Raw genomic sequence first — 22,117 nt, forward strand, 5'->3', positions numbered from 1 at the left:
CGCAGACCTGTCCCAGGTGCCAGTGTTGCGTTTCTGCGGCAACCAACGACCAAGTTCAGGCTACACCGCCAGCACCGAAACGGAGTGCGCGGGGGAGGAAAGGAGCCGAGCGCGGTGAATGCTAAGCATCCCACTGGCCGAGGTGTGGGTCCGGTTAACACGAGTAAATGGGATATTCGGTTGGCCAAGGAGGATGTAAAAAATTGCTTGAAGGATGGGGAAACAAGGCTTCTCTGCGTCGACACTGCCACTGCTCGTGTTGGGCTGGCTCACGGTATCCGTTTCCACCGGTGGTAAGTGTAAGATGACGTGTGTTGATGCTAATATGGGAACCACTGGCCCTAATATAATGAAAGGTAGGTAGTCTAGGGGGTCTGGAGAAGCACCACTTCCAACTATAGAGAGAGAGAGAGAGAGCTGTGAGTACAGGTTGTAGAGAGGTTGGGGGTATGAATAGATTGGTATAGTCCAGGGTTTCCCAAACTTGGTACTGGGCCCCCCCCACCCTGGGTGCACGTTTCGGTTTTTGCCCTAGCAACTACACCGCTGATTCAAATGACCAACTCATCATCAAGCTTTGATTATTTGAATCAGCTGTGTAGTGCTAGGGCAACAACCGAAACCTGCACCCAGGAGGGGCCCCGGGACCGGGTTTGGGAAACCCTGGTAGACTAGCCTGCCCGTTCCTATACAAAACCAAAAAATGAAAAGCAACAGCCCCATTTATAGTTTTTTACATGTGAATACTATATGCTTATAGCCTACACACTTTAACATTATCAAGGTATGGGTGCTTAGCAGCATTCTATAGGCCCATTCAATATCAGCGATTTATGGTGGTTTGACGGTGACTCGCATTTATGAAAAATGTATCCAATTAGTATCCACAAACAACCTTTATGGAATCAGTCAGAGCCATATATTTAAGCAAAAAGGCCATAGGGGGTGTGGTATATGGCAGTGCTTAATTTGTAAATTGGGAGGTCCCAGAACACATTGGGAAAAAAGTGTCAAACACAACATAGCAGCCAAGTAGCCTACTATCTATGGTGGTGAAACGGACAGCGCTCTCCAAGTAGCCTGCTATCTATGGTGGTGAAACGGACAGCGCTCTCCAAGTAGCCTGCTATCTATGGTGGTGAAACGGACAGCGCTCTCCAAGTAGCCTACTCTCTATGGTGGTGAAACGGACAGCGCTCTCCAAGTAGCCTGCTATCTATGGTGGTGAAACGGACAGCGCTCTCCCAGTAGCCTACTATCTATGGTGGTGAAATGGACAGCACTCTCCCAGTAGCCTGCTATCTATGGTGGTGAAACGGACAGCGCTCTCCAAGGTGCTGATGAATTCAAAGCATTTTAGACGTCACTGCAGTACGCCCACATACTTGAGTATAGCTGCGGGGCCAAATTTCTTATAGCCTCATTTTCCAGACATCAATGTACAGCAACATTTTTAGACGACACTGCAGAGCACCCCGCCATATGCACACACACTCAGCTGTGGGGCTTACAAGACCCCAATTTCATATAATTTTCAAGACATCAATGTAGCAGTAGAACAAATATCACAATATCGGAATATAACTTCAAATAAAATAAATCAAGGTAGGCTACAGCAGAACACGCATATGAGAATATATAGGCCTCCTGCCTATGTGATAATATGAAGCACATATTCAGATGACAAACTTGTTCTGTGCTGTGAAGGTAAAGGAACATTTTTTTTCCTACCTTCGTTTTCAAAACCGCCCACAATGACTCTCCCCATGTCAAGTCCATTTAACTCCTGAGAGTCAACTTCTTGCTCGAAGCCATGAGCGGGCCTGTGGCTGTGATGTTTGGCCTCCTTCTAAGGCTGTTCTGAAGTCTATTTTATTTTTCATTTTGAGGGTTAACTATAACCTGGGTGTCCTCTTTAGCCTGGTCTACAAGGCTTGCTGCCACCAAATGCGCCTTGGTTCAGGCATGTTCAAAAACCTTTTTTCAGAGGGCTCTTTGTTGTTGTTTTTGTACGTCTGAGGCAGAGGATGTTAATTTACTGTACATTCCACCCACTCTTTTGCTAGTTTAATCCCCTCCAGTCGTTTCTAGACCCAAGCTCCCTACCTTTTAGTATGTTGTACAGCCCAACTTTTGAATTCTGCATGACAAGCCAGAGGTTATACGTTTGCTTGTTCTTGAACTGGAAATTGTACCTGCTCCGAGCACTTCATCGGTGGATGCACTGCCCCCCTCCCCACCAACTGCCCCCAGCTCCCCGTCTCCCCCGCAGCTCCCCGTCTCCCCCCCCCAGCTCCCCGTCTCCCCCGCAGCTCCCCGTCTCCCCCCCGCAGCTCCCCGTCTCCCCCCCCAGCTCCCCCGTCTCCTGCGGAGTCTGACTCGCTAGTAGGCCTACTAGCTAGTGGAGGTGCTGCTGGTGATGCTGAACTGGCGGGATTAGTATCGCCATCAGAAACAGTTTGCCCCTCACTCCTCTCCTCCGGCACTGACAGTTCTCTGGCTCGTTCTGGGTTCGATTCACCATCTTTCTCTGGATTTTTGGACTTGAAAAATGTCAAACTCGATTGCCTTTTATTATCAATTTGTTATTTGGCTTTCCCACGATTCAAATTCAAGGACATCAACCACCCGAGCCACTGCCTGTTCACCCCGCTATCATCCAGAAGGCGAGGTCAGTACAGGTGCATCAAAGCTGGGACCGAGAGAATGAAAAACAGCTTCTATCTCAAGGCCATCAGACTGTTAAATAGCCTTCACAAGCACATTAGAGGCTGCTGCTGCCTATTGAAATCACTGGCCACTTTAAGAAATGGAACACTAGTCACTTTAATAATGTTTACATATCTTGCCCTACTCATCTCATATGTATATACTGCATTCTATAATATTCTACTGTATCTTAGTCCATGCTGCTCTGTCATTGCTTGTCCATATATGTATATATTCTTAAATTCCATTCCTTGCTTAGATTTGTGTGTATTGGGTCGATGTTATGAAATTGTTAGATATTACTTGTTAGATATTACTGCACTGTCGGAGCTAGAAGCACAAGCATTTCGCTACACCCGCAATAACATCTGCTAAACACGTGTATGTGTCAAATATTTTTTTTTGATTTGATTTGAATTCAGTAGGGAGACGACTAGACTAGGCTACATGACGTGTTTACGTATGGATCTCTTCACTAGCTGACCACCACTACCAAGACCTGTGTCAAGATCAGTTACTTACCCCACCGGCCCTCCTCATAACCTCTATGTACAAATAAGACAGCAGGTCTGGAATCAGTGTGGCAAGATAGGATGATTACATAGAAGGATCACCACGCTTTTACATGATGGTCTTTCTGGGGGGGGGGCAACTTGATTTAATGCTGATCGCTTTTATTAGAATGCGATCAGTGAAATAATTAATAAATGCCACGGGAGGTACCGGATTTGGGCAAATAGGTGCCGGAACAAACAAAGTCAAATCTGAGAGGTGCCGGATCCTGTTCCGGCTCAAATTAAGCACTGGTATATGGCCAATACACCACGGCTAAGGGCTGTTCTTATGCACGACGCAACGGGGAGTGCCTGGATACAGCCCTTAACTGTGGTATATTGGCAATATACCACAAACCTCTGAGGTGCCTTTTATTGCTATTATAAACTGGTGACCAAGGTAATTAGAACAGTAAACAAGTAGTTTTACGTCATACCCGTGTTATATTGTCTCATATACCACGGCTTTCAGCCAATCAGCATCCAGGGCTCGAACGACCCGGTTTATAATTAAAGTATTGCACATTTAGTTTTCTGAATATATGGCTCTGTAATCAGTCAGTTCATGTCCCAGCAAATTGTAAGAAATCCATCATTAACATGATATGTGTTGTTGTATGTGCTGACAGAAAAGGGCAACCAGTTGTGATTGGGATCATATGGATGTATTTTAGTCTATGCTCTGCTATCAACTTCATTCTCAAACGATACGTGATAATGATAAGGTATTGCAGTAAACTGTAGTGCTTTGAAAATGATTCTAAACTTCTGACATTGTATAAGCTGTGTGTGTGTGTGTGTGTGTGTGTGTGTGTGTGTGTGTGTGTGTTCTTAGAGCATTCCTTAGCGTACAGTATTGTTGAGCGTACTAAACCGTAATGTGATGTGTGTGATAGAAGGAGTCAGGCGCAGGAGAGTAATACCCATCCAAAGAGTTTATTCCGTCGATAAACAGTTGCGCAAGCATGCGACAACAACACTCAGGCACAGGGGGAAATATCTACCCTGGCAACAACAAGGTAAGGGTAGCTCAACCGAGCTACACACAGCTCACTACAAACAATCACCCACACAGACAAGGAAGCAGAGGGAACACTTATACAATGACTAATTGAGGATAAGGACCAGGTGTGTGTGATTAATTAGACAAGACAAGTGGAGTGATGATAAATGGATCGCAGGCAGCTAGTAAGCCGGTGACGACGAACGCCGAAACCTTCCCCGAACAAGGAGGGGAGGCAGCCTCGGCGGAAGTCGTGACACGTAAAGTAATCTGTCATCACTGTGGGACGATGGGAACACAACACTTTTGTCCGTTTTTATTCTAGCTTCTTAGTTCTTCTGGGTCAGCAAGAGACTGATAAATGAGCTGGTTTAGGAACAGTCACAGACATATACAGTGCATTCGGAAATAAACACGTTTTTTTTTTTTATTCACCTAGTGACTGTGTGTGACTGTGTGTGACTGTATGTGATATCAGGGTTAGACAGCAGATATCAGGGTTAGACAGCAGATATCAGGGTTAGACCGCAGATATCAGGGTTAGACAGCAGATATCAGGGTCAGACAGCAGATATCAGGGTCAGACAGCAGATATCAGGATTAGACATCAGATATCAGGGTTAGACAACAGATATCAGGGTTAGACAGCAGATATCAGGGTTAGACAGCAGATATTAGGGTTAGACAGCAGATATCAGGGTTAGACAACAGATATCAGGGTTAAACAGCAGATAAGCAGATATCAGGGTTAGACAACAGATATCACGGTTAGACAGCAGATATCAGGGTTAGACAGCAGATATCAGGGTTAGACAGCAGATATCAGGGTTGGACAGCAGATATCAGGGTCAGACAGCAGATATCAGGGTCAGACAGCAGATATCAGGATTAGACATCAGATATCAGGGTTAGACATCAGATATCAGGGTTAGACAGCAGATAACAGGGTTAGACAGCAGAAAGTGCCTAGAAAGCAGATATCAGGGTTAGACAACAGATATCAGGGTTAGACAACAGATATCAGGGTTAGACAGCAGATATCAGAGTTAGACAACAGATATCAGGGTTAGACAGCAGATATCAGAGTTAGACAGCAGATATCAGGGTTAGACAACAGATAAGCAGATATCAGGGTTAGACAACAGATATCAGTGTTATACAGCAGATATCAGGGTTAGACAACAGATATCAGGGTTAGACAGCAGATATCAGGGTTAGACAGCAGATAAGCAGATATCAGGATTAGACAGCAGATATCAGGGTTAGATAGCAGATATCAGGGTTAGACAGCAGATATCAGGGTTAGACAACATATATCAGGGTTAGACAACAGATATCAGGGTTAGACAGCAGATAAGCAGATATCAGGGTTAGACAGCAGATATCAGGGTTAGACAACATATATCAGGGTTAGACAACAGATATCAGGGTTAGACAGCAGATATCAGGGTTAGACAGCAGATAAGCAGATATCAGGGTTAGACAGCAGATATCAGGGTTAGACAGCAGATATCAGGGTTAGACAACAGATATCAGGGTTAGACAGCAGATATCAGGGTTAGACAACAGATATCAGGGTTAGATAGCAGATATCAGGGTTAGACAGCAGATAACAGGGTTAGATAGCAGATATCAGGGTTAGACAGCATATATCAGGGTTAGACAGCAGATAAGCAGATATCAGGGTTAGACAACAGATATCAGGGTCAGACAGCAGATATCAGGGTTAGACAGCATATATCAGGGTTAGACAGCAGATATCAGGGTTAGACAGCAGATATCAGGGTTAGACAGCAGATATCAGGGTTAGACAGCAGATAAGCAGATATCAGGGTTAGACAACAGATATCAGGGTCAGACAGCAGATATCAGGGTTAGACAGCATATATCAGGGTTAGACAGCAGATATCAGGGTTAGACAGCAGATATCAGGGTTAGACAGCAGATATCAGGGTTAGACAGCAGATAAGCAGATATCAGGGTTAGACAGCAGATATCAGGGTTAGACAACAGATATCAGGGTTAGACAGCAGATATCAGGGTTAGACAGCAGATAAGCAGATATCAGGGTTAGACAGCAGATATCAGGGTTAGACAGCAGATATCAGGGTTAGACAGCAGATATCAGGGTTAGACAGCAGATATCAGGGTTAGACAACAGATATCAGGGTTAGATAGCAGATATCAGGGTTAGACAGCAGATAACAGGGTTAGATAGCAGATATCAGGGTTAGACAGCATATATCAGGGTTAGACAGCAGATAAGCAGATATCAGGGTTAGACAACAGATATCAGGGTCAGACAGCAGATATCAGGGTTAGACAGCATATATCAGGGTTAGACAGCAGATATCAGGGTTAGACAGCATATATCAGGGTTAGACAGCAGATATCAGGGTTAGACAGCAGATATCAGGGTTAGACAGCAGATAAGCAGATATCAGGGTCAGACAGCAGATATCAGGGTTAGACAGCAGATATCAGGGTTAGACAGCAGATAAGCAGATATCAGGGTTAGACAGCAGATATCAGGGTTAGACAGCAGATATCAGGGTTAGACAGCAGATATCAGGGTTAGACAGCAGATATCAGGGTTAGACAGCAGATATCAGGGTTAGACAGCAGATAACAGGGTTAGACAGCAGATAAGCAGATATCAGGGTTAGACAGCAGATATCAGGCTGCAGCAGTGCTTTAAACTTGGTAGTTACTGTTCCTCCCTTCCTCATCAGATCATTGATGTGTTGCACTGTGCTTTGGTGAACAAACTCACACACAAACACTCATGAACGCACGCACTGTAAGCACTGTAGCGTTCAAGTCCAAAACTACAAAGAGATCTACTGTAAGCACTGTAGTGTTCAAGTCCAAAACTACAAAGATATCTACTGTAAGCACTGTAGCGTTCAAGTCCAAAACTACAAAGAGATCTACTGTAAGCACTGTAGCGTTCAAGTCCAAAACTACAAAGAGATCTACTGTAAGCACTGTAGTGTTCAAGTCCAAAACTACAAAGAGATCTACTGTAAGCACTGTAGTGTTCAAGTCCAAAACTACAAAGAGATCTACTGTAAGCACTGTATAAGGGATCGGGGTTTGGCTGGGTCTAGACAGAGTCTGACACTTCCCCGATCTACAGAGAGGGGGAGTCATCAGACTCGATCTGTTTCACCTGAGTTCTGAGCACACCTGTCAGTAATTAGTGTAGGATTTAAGGTGTGCTCAGAAGTTCAGTCGGTGCGAGGTATTGTTCCTTTGTGACTTGCTAAGCGTTTTGTTCAGAGAGAGAGAGAGAGAGAGAGAGAGTTTGTTTTTGATTACCAGTGTACCAGACCTGTGCTTCGTTGTTTGACTCCCCGAATTGCTTAATCCTCTGCTTGTCTATCCCAGTGATTACCATACTCTGAACCTGTGCCCGTGCCCTCGACTACGACTACGCCCGCTCCCTTGGTACCTCTGCCTGTCTCTGCCTTGCCCGGTTTTGACCACAGCTCGCCAGACCACGATTAAGCTATTCCCTTGTCTGTACTCTAATAAAGCATCGCAATTCTGCGATTGGATCTTACCACTCTGTCCGAGTATTCATTACAGAATACCATAACCATGGATCCAGCGGAATTACAGAGGCGATGGGAGATACAGGAGAAGCGGATGGATGAACTCCTGCAGCTACTCAACGCTGGTGCGGCTGAAGGCACCACCCCGAGCACGGTCAGTCCTCGTCATGCACCTCCGATTTCTCTACCGACAAAGTACGACGGGGAACCTGGCAAATGTCAGGGGTTTCTACTCCAGACGTCCCTGTATACGTCCTATAATCGTACTATGTTTCCCGATGACCGTAGCAGGGTGGATTTTATGATTTCTCTGCTAACGGGAAGAGCACTGGATTGGGCTACTGCGCTGTGGGCAGCTGAGGTCCCCGAGTTGAATGTGGAAGTTCAGTTTAAGAGACTGTTCCGAGAGGTGTTCGACCACCCAGTATCTGGGCGTAGCGTGGGAGACCAACTATGCGAACTTCAGCAGGGCCGTCGCACAGTAGCCGACTACGCATTAGAGTTCTGTACTATAGCAGCCGGTAGCGGATGGAGCGAGACTGCTTTGCTCACCGTTTTCCGAAGAGGGCTGCGCAAAGAAGTGCAGACTGAGTTGGCTTGTCGGGGAGATATCACTGCGCTACATGAATTTATCAACATAGCCATCTCTATTGATAATTTGATAGTGCAACACAAGGTATCCGCAGTCCGGGAGCCCTCGGTCACTGGTCCTAAGCAACCGACAGAGCGGAGGAGAGAATCTGAGGAGGAACCCATGCAACTGGGACGGTCACCCCTACAAAGTTCGGTGAGACAACAACGTCGGCAAGACGGACTATGCCTGTATTGTGGTCAGTCGGGTCATTTCATTCGTCAATGTCCAGTACGCCCAAACCGTACCCCAGAATATTGCCTCGGAACTGCCAAACCGGTGAGTGAGACTCAAGTTTTCAACATTACATCTAAACAAATGTATGTGCCAGTTACCTTATCTGTCGGAGAGAGAGTGCGCAGGTTGGAAGGTCTTATTGATTCCGGGGCGGCTGCCAGTTTCATGGATGCGGGTCTCGCTGAGGAATTGGGAGTTCAACTTATTCCAATTCAACCTCCCCTGCGAGTCAACGCGCTAGACGGTGAGCCCATGGGCACTGGGTTCATTACGCACCGTACAGAGGTAATAAAGTTACAAGTGGGCTCCATACACCATGAGAACATCATTCTGTTCGTCATCTCCGCTCCACAGGAGCCGCTAGTTCTCGGCCACCCCTGGCTCGTCACCCATGATCCGGTCATCTCCTGGAAATCTGGCGATATCACTGCTTGGAGTGAGGTATGTAGGGCAGAGTGCCTCAATTTACCGTGCAAAACGTCTACTGTGGAGGATGCGCAGGGTGCGGTGTCTACTGTTGTTCCAACAGAATACCAGGATTACGCGCAGGTGTTCTCCAAGGAGAGGTCTACCGTGTTACCACCTCATCGGGCCTGGGACTGCGCAATTGATCTGCTATCCGGGGCTACACCTCCTCGTGGACGAATCTACCCTTTGTCACAGCCGGAACGAGAATCTATGAGCAAGTATATTGATGAGGCGCTGCAGCAAGGGGCCATTCGCCCATCTACGTCTCCCGCCGCATCCAGTTTTTTCTTCGTGAAGAAAAAGGATGGCGGACTGCGTCCTTGTATAGACTATCGAGGTTTGAACGATATTACCATCAAAAATCGTTACCCTCTTCCTTTGATTGCAGCAGCCCTCGAGCAGGTGGGGCAGGCCTCAATCTACAGTAAACTGGACCTCAGGAGTGTGTACAATCTGGTGCGCATTAGAGAAGGGGATGAATGGAAGACCGCCTTCATCACACATCGAGGACACTATGAATATTGTGTCATGCCCTATGGACTTACCAACGCACCCTCAGTATTCCAGGCGTTCATGAATGACATTTTCAGGGACTTGATTGATCGCTTTGTTATAGTGTACATTGATGACATCCTAATCTATTCTAACTCTCTGAGTGAACATGTGTCCCATGTACGACAGGTTCTGGACCGACTCCGACAACATTCTCTGTTCGTGAAGGCAGAAAAGAGTGAATTCCATGTCACTACGATTTCCTTCCTTGGGGCAATACTCACTCCCGACGGGGTTAAACTGGATGAATCCAAGGTGCAAGCGGTACGAGACTGGCCTCAACCCCAGACGGTGAAAGAGCTCCAGAGATTCTTAGGGTTTGCCAATTACTATAGACGGTTCGTGCGTAATTTCAGCACAACCGCAGCTCCCCTGTCGGCGATGACCAGCTACAAGGGTCGCGGTCTGAACTGGACGGAGGGGGCAGTGCGTGCTTTTGAGACGTTGAAACAACACTTTACCACCGCTCCCATTTTATGTCAGCCGGACCCTACCTTGCCGTTTATCGTGGAGGTGGACGCCTCGGAGGTTGGAGTTGGAGCCGTGCTATCCCAGCGCCAAGGTGAGCCGCCTAAATCACGACCCTGTGCTTTCTTTTCTAAGAAACTGAATTCGGCCGAGCAGAACTACGACGTGGGAAATCGTGAATTACTGGCGGTGAAGTTAGCACTGGAGGAGTGGAGACATTGGCTGGAGGGAGCAGATCATCCGTTCCAAGTGCTCACGGACCACCGCAACCTGGAGTATCTTCACAGTGCTAAACGACTGAACTCCCGACAGGCAAGGTGGTCTCTATTCTTCAACCGTTTCCGATTCACGGTCTCTTATATCCCCGGGTCCAAGAATGGCAAGGCGGATGCGCTTTCCTGACGGTTCGAGCGCGCGGAAAGACCCGTGGAACCAGAACCTATCCTCCCCATGAGTTGCCGTGCTGGTCCTGTGAGGTGGGCTATCGATGACACTATTCAGGAGAGCCTACAAGCGGAACCAGCCCCTCCAGAAACCCCGGTGTCAAAGGTGTTTGTACCAGCTCCGCTTCGACCTCAACTGATGGAATGGTGCCACACGTCGCTGGGATCTGGTCATCCCGGAATCACTCGAACTACACGACTCATCAGCCGAAAATACTGGTGGGATTCCCTCACAGATGACGTCAGAGACTATGTCTTATCCTGCCCAGTATGTGCTCAGTCCAAGGTGCCACGTGCACTACCGGAGGGTAAGCTGATGCCATTGCCAACTCCTCAACGACCCTGGTCGCACATTGCAATGGACTTTGTTACAGATCTACCAGAATCAGAGGGCCATACTGTAATTCTTGTGGTCATCGATCGATTCTCCAAGATGTGCCGGTTAGTACCCATGACCCGTTTGCCTAACGCCACTCAGATGGCTGAGACTATGTTTAACCAGGTGTTCCGGCAGTTTGGTGTTCCGGAGGATATTGTTTCCGACCGGGGACCCCAGTTTGTATCCCGGGTATGGAAGGCCTTCTGCGAACGCTTGGGCATCTCGGTGAGCCTAACCTCTGGATATCATCCCCAGGCCAATGGGCAGACAGAACGGCTCAACCAGGAAATTGGGAAATATCTACGGCAACAATGTTCGCGGCAGCCGCAAGAGTGGAGCCGATTCCTTCCTTGGGTAGAGTATGCTCAGAACTCACTCATTCACACCTCCCTACGTCTAACGCCCTTCCAGTGTGTTCTAGGGTATCAACCACCCCTGTTCCCGTGGGATACCGCACCAGGGATGGTACCGGCTGTAGACGAGTGGTTCCGTCGGAGTGCGCAGGTCTGGGAGACGGCCCATCAACATCTCAGTCAGGCCTCACAACAGCAAAAGACCTACGCCGACCGACGCCGGAGACCTACTCCCACTTATCAACCCGGGAAATGAGTGTGGCTGTCTACCCGGGACCTGCGGTTCCGACGGAGCTGCAAGAAGCTTCAACCCAGGTACATCGGGCCTTTCAAGATACTGAGACGTATTAACCCTGTCACCTACCGTATGTTACTTCCCCGACACTACAGGATAACCCCTACGTTCCACGTCTCTCTGTTGAAACCTGTCCACTATAGCCCGATGTACCCCCCAATCGCTCAACAACCTACTACACCACATTTACATTTACATTTTAGTCATTTAGCAGACGCTCTTATCCAGAGCGACTTACAGGAGCAATTAGGGTTAAGTGCCTTGCTCAAGGGCACATCGACAGATTTTTCACCTAGTTGGCTCGGGGATTAGAACCAGCGACCTTTCGGTACTGGCACAATGCTCTTAACCACTAAGCTAACTGCCGCCACCACCTTTGGAGGATGAACAGGACACCACCTATACAGTCCACGAGATAATGGATTCAAGACGGAGACGAGGGGGCATCGAATATCTCGTGGACTGGGAGGGATATGGACCTGAGGAACGGTCCTGGATCCCTGCTAAGGACATACTGGATCCCGCTCTCAAGGCCACTTTCCACGCTGAACACCCAGATCATCCAGGACCCCGACCCAGAGGAAGACCACCCGGTAGAGGTAGAAGGCCGTCAGGAGCCGGCCCTGGGGAGGGGGATACTATAAGGGATCGGGGTTTGGCTGGGTCTAGACAGAGTCTGACACTTCCCCGATCTACAGAGAGGGGGAGTCATCAGACTCGATCTGGTTCACCTGAGTTCTGAGCACACCTGTCAGTAATTAGAGTAGGATATAAGGTGTGCTCAGAAGTTCAGTCGGTGCGAGGTATTGTTCCATTGTGACTTGCTAAGCGTTTTGTTCAGAGAGAGAGAGAGAGAGTTTGTTTTTGATTACCAGTGTACCAGACCTGTGCTTCGTTGTTTGACTCCCCGAATTGCTTAATCCTCTGCTTGTCTATCCCAGTGATTACCATACTCTGAACCTGTGCCCGTGCCCTCGACTACGACTACGCCCGCTCCCTTGGTACCTCTGCCTGTCTCTGCCTTGCCCGGTTTTGACCACAGCTCGCCAGACCACGATTAAGCTATTCCCTTGTCTGTACTCTAATAAAGCATCGCAATTCTGCGATTGGATCTTACCACTCTGTCCGAGTATTCATTACACACTGTAGTGTTCAAGTCCAAAACTACAAAGAGATCTACTGTAAGCACTGTAGTGTTCAAGTCCAAAACAACAAAGAGATCCCAAAAACGGCACTTATGTAAATCAACAGCTCGGCTTGCTCGCTAGCTCAGAAAGTCACACGCACACATGCACCGTACGATTCAGGGAGTCTAAGACAGAGTATTCCCCATCATTTAATTCCCTAAATCAGATGTCAACAACACTGCCACAAAGACTCTCTCTCTCTCTCTCTCTCTCTCTCTCTCTCTCTCTCTCTCTCTCTCTCTCTCTCTCTCTCTCTCTCTCTCTCTCTCTCTCTCTCTCTCTCTCTCTCTCTCTCTCTCTCTCTCTCTCTCTCTCTCTCTCTCTCTCTCTCTCTCTCTCTCTCTCTCTCTCTCTCTCTCTCTCTCCTCATTCATTCATGAGTTCCAAATTGAGCAGCAGCTGCTGAAAAAAAATTAGCTCCTACGAATATTGAGATTGACATGGTTTTTAGAGTGAAGTACATTGGAAAAAACAAAAGAAAACTGCAAGACTGAATGGGAGACAAAACAAGCAACAAATGAAGAAGACAGGTTTGTGAAAAAAGTATATATTTTTATCAAATTGTGCAGTTATCTTAGCTAGCTGGATTGTTTACCAATTGCTAAGCGGTTGCTAGGGACTCCCCTAAAATAAGCTAGCTAGCTAACAAAAAAATAGCTAGTCAACAGCCCAATAGAAAGACAAAAGAAGGACAGAAAACAAAGGACATCAATGTGAAACAGTTCTCTAAAGACAATAATACAAGAAAAGGTAGGCTTCTGTTGCAACATTGTAGCCAACATCACCAGCGTTGCTATGGAAATTGTTTACCCACCAGACGTTTCTAGGTTTGATGATGGGACAGAACCATGAATGCCTGTTTGCAGATCTTACCAGTTGCAGAAACAAGAGCAAATGTAATATTTAATACCAAACGAGGGCACATATGGAAAAGGGTTATTTGCAACCATTTCCCTTTCTCAAAAAAGAGCAGCATCAGCCAAGTCTGTCAGATCAGCATTTTTGAAGAAGCTGACCAGAGCAACACATATCAAACAGTAAACTTATACCATCATGGAACTGTATTGATACAAGGCAATGATTCAAGCCTCCAGGCTTTTGAAAATGTGTTTGCTGCCTTAAAAGTAGAAGCTGAACTCATCTCTGAAGCTGAGGAAAAAGTAAAGGAGGGAGATGATGGAGAAAAGCCCCAACACCCCCAACAGCCTCTGTGACCCAGCAAGAAGCCCTCCGTGTCCCTCTACCTACCTCACCTGCAGCAGACAGAGCCAAGGACATGCCTACAACACCAAGAACACCTGCTATGCAACGTTTCCACAACACCCTCTCTCTTGTCGAAGCAGAGGTCATAGAACTGAGAGAACAAGCTTTAAGAGGATGCTAAAAGAAGAGATGAAACAGTTCAGGGAGGAGAGCAGAGCATCTATTGCTAAATTAGAAAGCAGAATAACCAACATGGCCTCCACCACACAGCCTGATGACACTGCATCAGCCTCCCAGTCTGCTCCAGCCCAGGTCAACCTACCAGCCTCCCAGTCTGCTCCAGCCCAGGTCAACCTACCAGCCTCCCAGTCTGCTCCAGCCCAGGTCAGCCTACCAGCCTCCCAGTCTGCTCCAGCCCAGGTCAACCTACCAGCCTCCCAGTCTGCTCCAGCCCAGGTCAACCTACCAGCCTCCCAGTCTGCTCCAGCCCAGGTCAGCCTACCAGCCTTCCAGTCTACTCCAGCCCAGGTCAGCCTACCAGCCTCCCAGTCTGCTCCAGCCCAGGTCAGCCTACCAGCCTCCCAGTCTGCTCCAGCCCAGGTCAACCTACCAGCCTCCCAGTCTGCTCCAGCCCAGGTCAACCTACCAGCCTCCCAGTCTGCTCCAGCCCAGGTCAGCCTACCAGCCTTCCAGTCTGCTCCAGCCCAGGTCAGCCTACCAGCCTCCCAGTCTGCTCCAGCCCAGGTCAGAATATCAGCCTCCCAGTCTGCTCCAGTCTCCCAGTCTGTTCCACCCAGACAATCACCCACAACTGCAATCCTTATCGATTAAAATGGGAAGTTCTTGGTCCAGGAAAGATGATTCCCTAGACACCAGGTGTATAAGTTCTGGTGTCCTACAACTGAGAGTGCAATGCAGCTACTCAGTCAGACCAGGATTATCACCCCTGACAACATCATCATCCACACTGGCAAAAACGACCTTCGTGCCAAAGGTGAAAATGTTTCTGGGGCAGTGAGAAGAGTGGCAGAACGGGCACAGGCTATGTTCCCAACAACCAATATACAGTAAGGGAAAAAAGTATTTGATCCCCTGCTGATTTTGTACGTTTGCCCACTGACAAAGACATGATCAGTCTATAATTTTAATGGTAGGTTTATTTGAACAGTGAGAGACAGAATAACAACAAAAAAATCCAGAAAAACGCAAGTCAAAAATGTTATAAATTGATTTGCATTTTAATGAGGGAAATAAGTATTTGACCCCTCTGCAAAACATGACTTAGTACTTGGTGGCAAAACCCTTGTTGGCAATCACAGAGGTCAGACGTTTCTTGTAGTTGGCCACCAGGTTTGCTCACATCTCAGGAGGGATTTTGTTCCACTCCTCTTTGCATATCTTCTCCAAGTCATTAAGGTTTTGAGGCTGACATTTGGCAACTCAAACCTTCAGCTCCCTCCACAGATTTTCTATGGGATTAAGGTCTGAGACTGGATAGGTCACTCCAGGACCTTAATGTGCTTCTTCTTGAGCCACTCCTTTGTTGCCTTGGCTGTGTGTTTTGGGTCATTGTCATGCTGGAATACCCATCCACGACCCATTTTCAATGCCCTGGCTGAGGGAAGGAGGTTCTCACCCAAGATTTGACGGTACATGGCCCCGTCCATCATCCCTTTGATGCAGTGAAGTTTTCCTGTCCCCTTAGCAGAAAAACACCCCCAAAGCATAATGTTTCCACCTCCATGTTTGACGGTGGGGATGGTGTTCTTGGGGTCATAGGCAGCATTCCTCCTCCTCCAAACACGGCGAGTTGAGTTGATGCCAAAGAGCTCGATTTTGGTCTCATCTGACCACAACACTTTCACCCAGTTCTCCCCTGAATCATTCAGATGTTTCATTGGCAAACTTCAGACGGCACTGTATATGTGCTTTCTTGAGCAGGGGGACCTTGCGGGCGCTGCAGGATTTCAGTCCTTCACAGCGTAGTGTGTTACCAATTGTTTTCTTGGTGACTATGGTCCCAGCTGCCTTGAGATCATTGACAAGATCCTCCCGTGTAGTTCTGGGCTGATTCCTCACCGTTCTCATGATCATTGCAACTCCACGAGGTGAGATCTTGCATGGAGCCCCAGGCCGAGGGAGATTGACAATTATTTTGTGTTTCTTCCATTTGCGAATAATCGCACCAACTGTTGTCACCTTCTCACCAAGCTGCTTGGCGATTGTCTTGTAGCCCATTCCAGCCTTGTGTAGGTCTACAATCTTGTCCCTGATATCCTTGGAGAGCTCTTTGGTCTTGGCCATGGTGGAGAGTTTGGAATCTGATTGATTGATTTCTTCTGTGGACAGGTGTACTTTATACAGGTAACAAGCTGAGATTAGGAGCACTCCCTTTAAGAGTGTGCTCCTAATCTCAGCTCGTTACCTGTATAAAAGACACCTGGGAGCCAGAAATCTTTCTGATTGAGAGGGGGTCAAATACTTATTTCCCTCATTAAAATGCAAATCAATTTATAACATTTTTGTCATGCGTTTTTCTGGATTTTCTTTTGGTTATTCTGTCTCTCACTGTTCAAATAAACCTACCATTAAAATTATAGACTGATCATTTCTTTTTCAGTGGGCAAACATACAAAATCAGCAGGGGATCAAATACTTTTCCCCCTCACTGTAGTTGTGTCCACCCTCCTACCAAGAAAGATTCCCTGGACAGTTGATCAACAAAATAAATCAACAGATCACTGTGGACTGTGCCAATGCTCAACGTCAGAACGGCTCACCATCCCACTCTGACGTGAACACTTATACGATAATGTACATCTTGATCAGGACATTGTCAGAACCTTTGCTAAGGATCTTAAGGATGCAACACTTGTCAGGGACCCACACACCCATCACCCCAGCAGCAGAGGCCCCCCACTCCACTTCCTGAAACAACAGTACCCCCACCATCCCCAGGAGAGAAGAGCCAGACACGGCTTATTACAGCACAGCTCTACAAGACCAGGCCCAACACAGCACAGATTTACCAGACCAGACCCGACTCAGGACAGCACGACCAGACGGGGCCCGCCTCAGGACAACACGACCAGACCCGTCCCATCACAACACAGCTCTACCAGACCCGGCCCATCACAACACAGCTCTACTAGACCCGGCCCATCACAACACAGCTCTTCTAGACCTGGCCCATCACAACACAGCTCTTCTAGACCCGGCCCATCACAACACAGCACGACCATACCCGACCCATCACAACACAGCTCTACTAGACCCGGCCCATCAGAACACAGCTCTTCTAGACCCGGCCCATCACAACACAGCTCTTCTAGACCCGGCCCATCACAACACAGCTCTACTAGACCCAATCACAACACAGCTCTACAAGACCCGGCCCATCACAACACAGCTCTACTAGACCCAGCCCATCACAACACAGCTCTACTAGACCCGGCCCATCACAACACAGCTCTACTAGACCCGGCCCATCACAACACAGCACTGACCACTACTCTAGGGTCGGGCAGAACACTGTCCTTCAGAGAAGTGCACCACATGATGCAGTCCACACCATGTATCCTTCAGATCATCAGCCTACATATGCTGAGGTAACCTCTGGCAAAACACACCTAGAGCTATCAGAGATTGGAGAGGTGCTCCAACTACTGCATCTAATATGCAGACTACTGGGATAGACAGACCTTTTAATTTACACACACTCACACACACACACACACACACACACACACACACACACACACACACACACACACACACACACACACACACACACACAAACACACACACACACACAAGAAACACATACGTAGAAGGGGTTGCAGATTGTATTGCATTGTACTTATTTTTGGTGCAATCTTATTCCATTCTAATTGATTTGTTCAAGTATTGATCAGTACATATATAATTATTAGTATAATTCCAGTGCCAATTAAATAAAGAATAGTTGTAAACAAATCAACATATATACATACACATACATACACACACACATATATATATACACACACATATATATATATATATGTGTGTGTATATATATGTGTGTGTGTATGTGTGTGTATATATATGTGTATGTATATATAATATAATTTTTTTGTTCAATGTACTTCACTCAAACCAGTGAATATCACTTATTATAAATGAGATCATTAACTATCAGCTCTTGGAATATCCAGGGCCTGTACTCTTCACATTTTGATTCTAAAACAACAAATCAAGGGACAGGACATCATAATCCTACTGGAAACATGGTGTCGTGAAGACATTGATACTCAGTGTCCCTCCAGCTGTAGAAAAAGTTTACTACCATCAATCAAACATAAAAATGTTAAATGGGGCCGGGACTCAGGTGGAATCATCATTTGGCATAAGCAGGACTTAGCACTGAATGAAATGAGAAAAGGTACTAACCACATTTGGCTAAAACTTAACGCAGGTACAATCAATTGTGACAATTATGTATACATATATGTGCAGCTTATGCTCCTCCTTCAGATTCATCATATTATGATGATCAGTTTTTTGACAATTTCCATACAGAAATCATTCAATTTCAGGCAGAGGGTAAAGTGCTTCTTTGTGGATATTTCAATGCGAGAACAGGTTCTGAGCCTGACTACACTGATGCGGGAGGTAACCACCACATATTTGGACACCCCTCCTTGTACAGTAGCCCAATTATAAATAATAGAAACAGTCCTGACCAAATACTGAACAAAAACGGGAAGGAGTTAGTGCATCTCTGTCGAGCCTTAGGCCTGTACATGCTTAATGGTAGAATCAGAGGGGACTCTTTAGGTCAGTTTACTTACTGCTCAGCTCTTGGGACAAGTGTAGTCGATTATGCCATCACTGACATCGACCCCTCCTCCATTAGTGCATTCACTGTCAGACCACAGACACAATTGTCAGATCACAGTCATATCAACGTGTTTCTGTAGAAATTAACCAGCAATTCTCATTCAAAAAAAACAGCCCAATAAACTCTGAAACATTGAACTTAAATGAAATGATTAACTCTATACAGGTCTTCAATAACTCACAATACCAAAACAATAAAGAAGGTGTCAATTCGGCTACACAAAACATAAATTGCATATTCCAAAAAGCAGCATCAAAAGCATATTTGAGAGACCAAAGAAATACAACATCAGAAATAAAAAACAAAATGTTTCTGAAAAATTGTTTGATAACGAATGTAATACAATTAGAAAACACCTAAGACAAATGTCAAATGAAAAACATAAGCAGCAAAACAACCCGGAGCTACGCTATGACTACTTTGAAACTCTGAAACAGTATAAACATACACTGAAATGCAAGAAATTGAATTATACCAATAAGACACTTCATGAAATTTAAAACGCAATTGACCAAAATCAATTCTGGGACATGTGGAACAATTTAAGCACGACAAAGCCACAATAATTAGCCATACAAGATGAAGGAATTTGGAAAACTTGTTTTGATAATCTATACAAAAACATCCCACAAAAAGACTTTTTAGAAATTCAAGGAAAATGGAACATCCTTGAATTAGTCATTAAAAACAACCTAAATCCATTAGATTACCCAATAACCCAACAATAATTAAATGAAAAGCTAAAATCTATAAAACCAAAGAAGGCTTGTGGTCTAGAGAACATCAGAAATGAAATGCTGAAAAACAGCACACCTGAGTTGCAAAATGCTGTGGTTAAATTGTTCAACATAGTTTTATCTTCTGGCTGCTTTCCTGATGTCTGGAACCAGGGGCTCATCTCCCCTATCCACAACAGTGGAGACAAATCAGACCCCAATAATTATAGGGGAATATGCATAAACAGCAACTTGGGAAAGGTTTTCTGTAGCATTTTGAATTCAAGAATTCAAACCTTTCTTCAAGAAATAAATGTAATAAGTAAATGTCAAATTGGCTTTCTCTCCAACCATCGCACTACTGACCATATATACCCCTTACACACACTAATTAATAAACACGTCCACCAAAAAAAAAGAGGGCAAAATCTTTGCTGGCTTTATTGACTTTAAAAAACCATTAGATTATATTTGGCACAAAGGGCTATTCTTCAAAATTCTCCAAAGTGGGCTTGGTGGTAAGGTGTATGACTTCATAAAATGTATGTACACAGAAAACAAGTGTGCAATAAAAATCAAAAACCAAAGAACATTTATATAAATGAATTAGCAGACATCTTGGACCATTCTGCAGCCCCAGGACTCACACTATTTGACACAGAGGTAAAATACCTGCTATATGCTGATGATTTGGTACTTCTATCACCAACCAAAGAAGGTCTTCAATAGAACCTTAACATTCTAGAGCAATATTGCCATAATTGGGCCCTGGCAGTAAATAAAAATTAAAATATATATAAATGAATTAGCAGACATCTTGGACCATTCTGCAGCCCCACGACTCACACTATTTGACACAGAGGTAAAATACCTGCTATATGCTGATGATTTGGTACTTCTATCACCAACCAAAGAAGGTCTTCAATAGAACCTTAACATTCTAGAGCAATATTGCCATAATTGGGCCCTGGCAGTAAATAAAAATTAAAAAACGAAAATCATGATTTTCCAGAAAAACCCAGATGTCAGGAACACAAATATAAATTCACCCTTAACAACACCATAGTTGAACACGCTAAAAATTACTCATACCTTGGTCTGACCATATCTGCATCGGGAAACTTTAATATGGCAGTGAATGCACTCAAAGAAAAATCCGGTAGAGCATTGTATTCAATAAAAATTAAATTATTCAAAATCAACATCCCAATTAGAATTTGGACCAAAATATTTGACAGCGTAATCCTACCATTAGCTCTTTACGGAAGTGAGGTTTGGGGGCAACTCAATAAACTGGACTCTAAAATGTGGGACAAACAACCAACTGAAGCCCTACATGCAGAATTCTGTTGGAAAATTCTACAAGTCCAAAGAAATACACCAACTAATGCATGTAGGGCAGAATTGGGCTGCTTTCCAGTGGTAATGAAAATACAAAAAATATCATTAAAATTTTGGCTACACCTAAATTCAAGTCCAAATTCAAGTCTCCAATTTAAAGCACTTCAAACCCAAGAGCTGAGCCCAGAAACGAGCCCTCTCAGTCAGCTGGTGTTGGACCTAACCAACCAAGCTGACACCAGCACTGCTTCAAAAGAAATAATTCAAATAAACAAAATCATGAACCAATCAAAGGACTCATATTTACAACATTGGAAAAACTACACAAAATCCCAAAGCCGACTAAATTGCTATCTGGCTCTGAACAGAGAATATGAATTGGCTGATTATCTCTACTCTGTCAGAGACACGAAGCAGAGACAGATCCTTACTAAGTACAGGCTGAGTGACCATCAATTGGCAATAGAAACCGGCAGACATAAAAAGACATGGCTACCCAAAGAGGAGCGTGTATGTGGTCACTGCACGACAGGGGAGGTAGAAACAGAGATGCACTTTCTCCTTTACTGTGATAAATATTCCTCACCAAGAGATTCATTATTCACAGAAATGACTACATTTATTCCACATTTTTACTTATTAAACCCAGAGGAAAAGCAAAAAATAGTCATGGACGAAGGAGCAACGGCTCCTCTTGCAGCCAAATATGTATTTGCCTGCCATAGCCTGAGGGACACTGAATAATAACATCTGCATAGTAAACAGTAACTTACTTACTTATTATTATTATTATTATTGTTATAATTATTATTATTATTATTATTATTATTACTACTATTATTACTATTACTATTATTATTACTATTATTGTTGTGATTATTATTCTAAATAGTAGTGGTACGGGTAGTAGGGGTGATGGTAATGATAGCAGTTTAATGACGGTGGTAGTAGTAGTGGTAGTAATGATGATGGTAGTAGGGGTGATGGTAATGATAACAGTTTAATGATGGTAGTGGTGGTAGTAGTGGTAGTAATGATGATGGTAGTAGGGGTGATGGTAATGATAGCAGTTAAATGATGGTGGTGGTGGTAGTAGTGGTAGTAATGATGATGGTAGTAGGGGTGATGGTAATGATAGC

At 45.4% G+C, this 22,117-nt stretch overlaps 1 pseudogene across 1 annotated transcript in view; it reads left to right on the top strand.

Moving 5' to 3' along the window:
• Positions 1 to 214: 214 nt before the first annotated feature.
• Positions 215 to 22,117, top strand: part of LOC311132071 (fibronectin type III domain-containing protein 5b-like) — a 51,953-nt pseudogene continuing 30,050 nt past the window's right edge. The window contains exon 1 of the transcript in view: positions 215 to 299. The product of the transcript in view is annotated as a fibronectin type III domain-containing protein 5b-like (transcript). The remainder of the gene's footprint in view (positions 300 to 22,117) is intronic.

Source organism: Coregonus lavaretus (assembly GCF_964263955.1).
Source record: "Coregonus lavaretus genome assembly, chromosome: 7".
NCBI lineage: Eukaryota > Metazoa > Chordata > Actinopteri > Salmoniformes > Salmonidae > Coregonus > Coregonus lavaretus.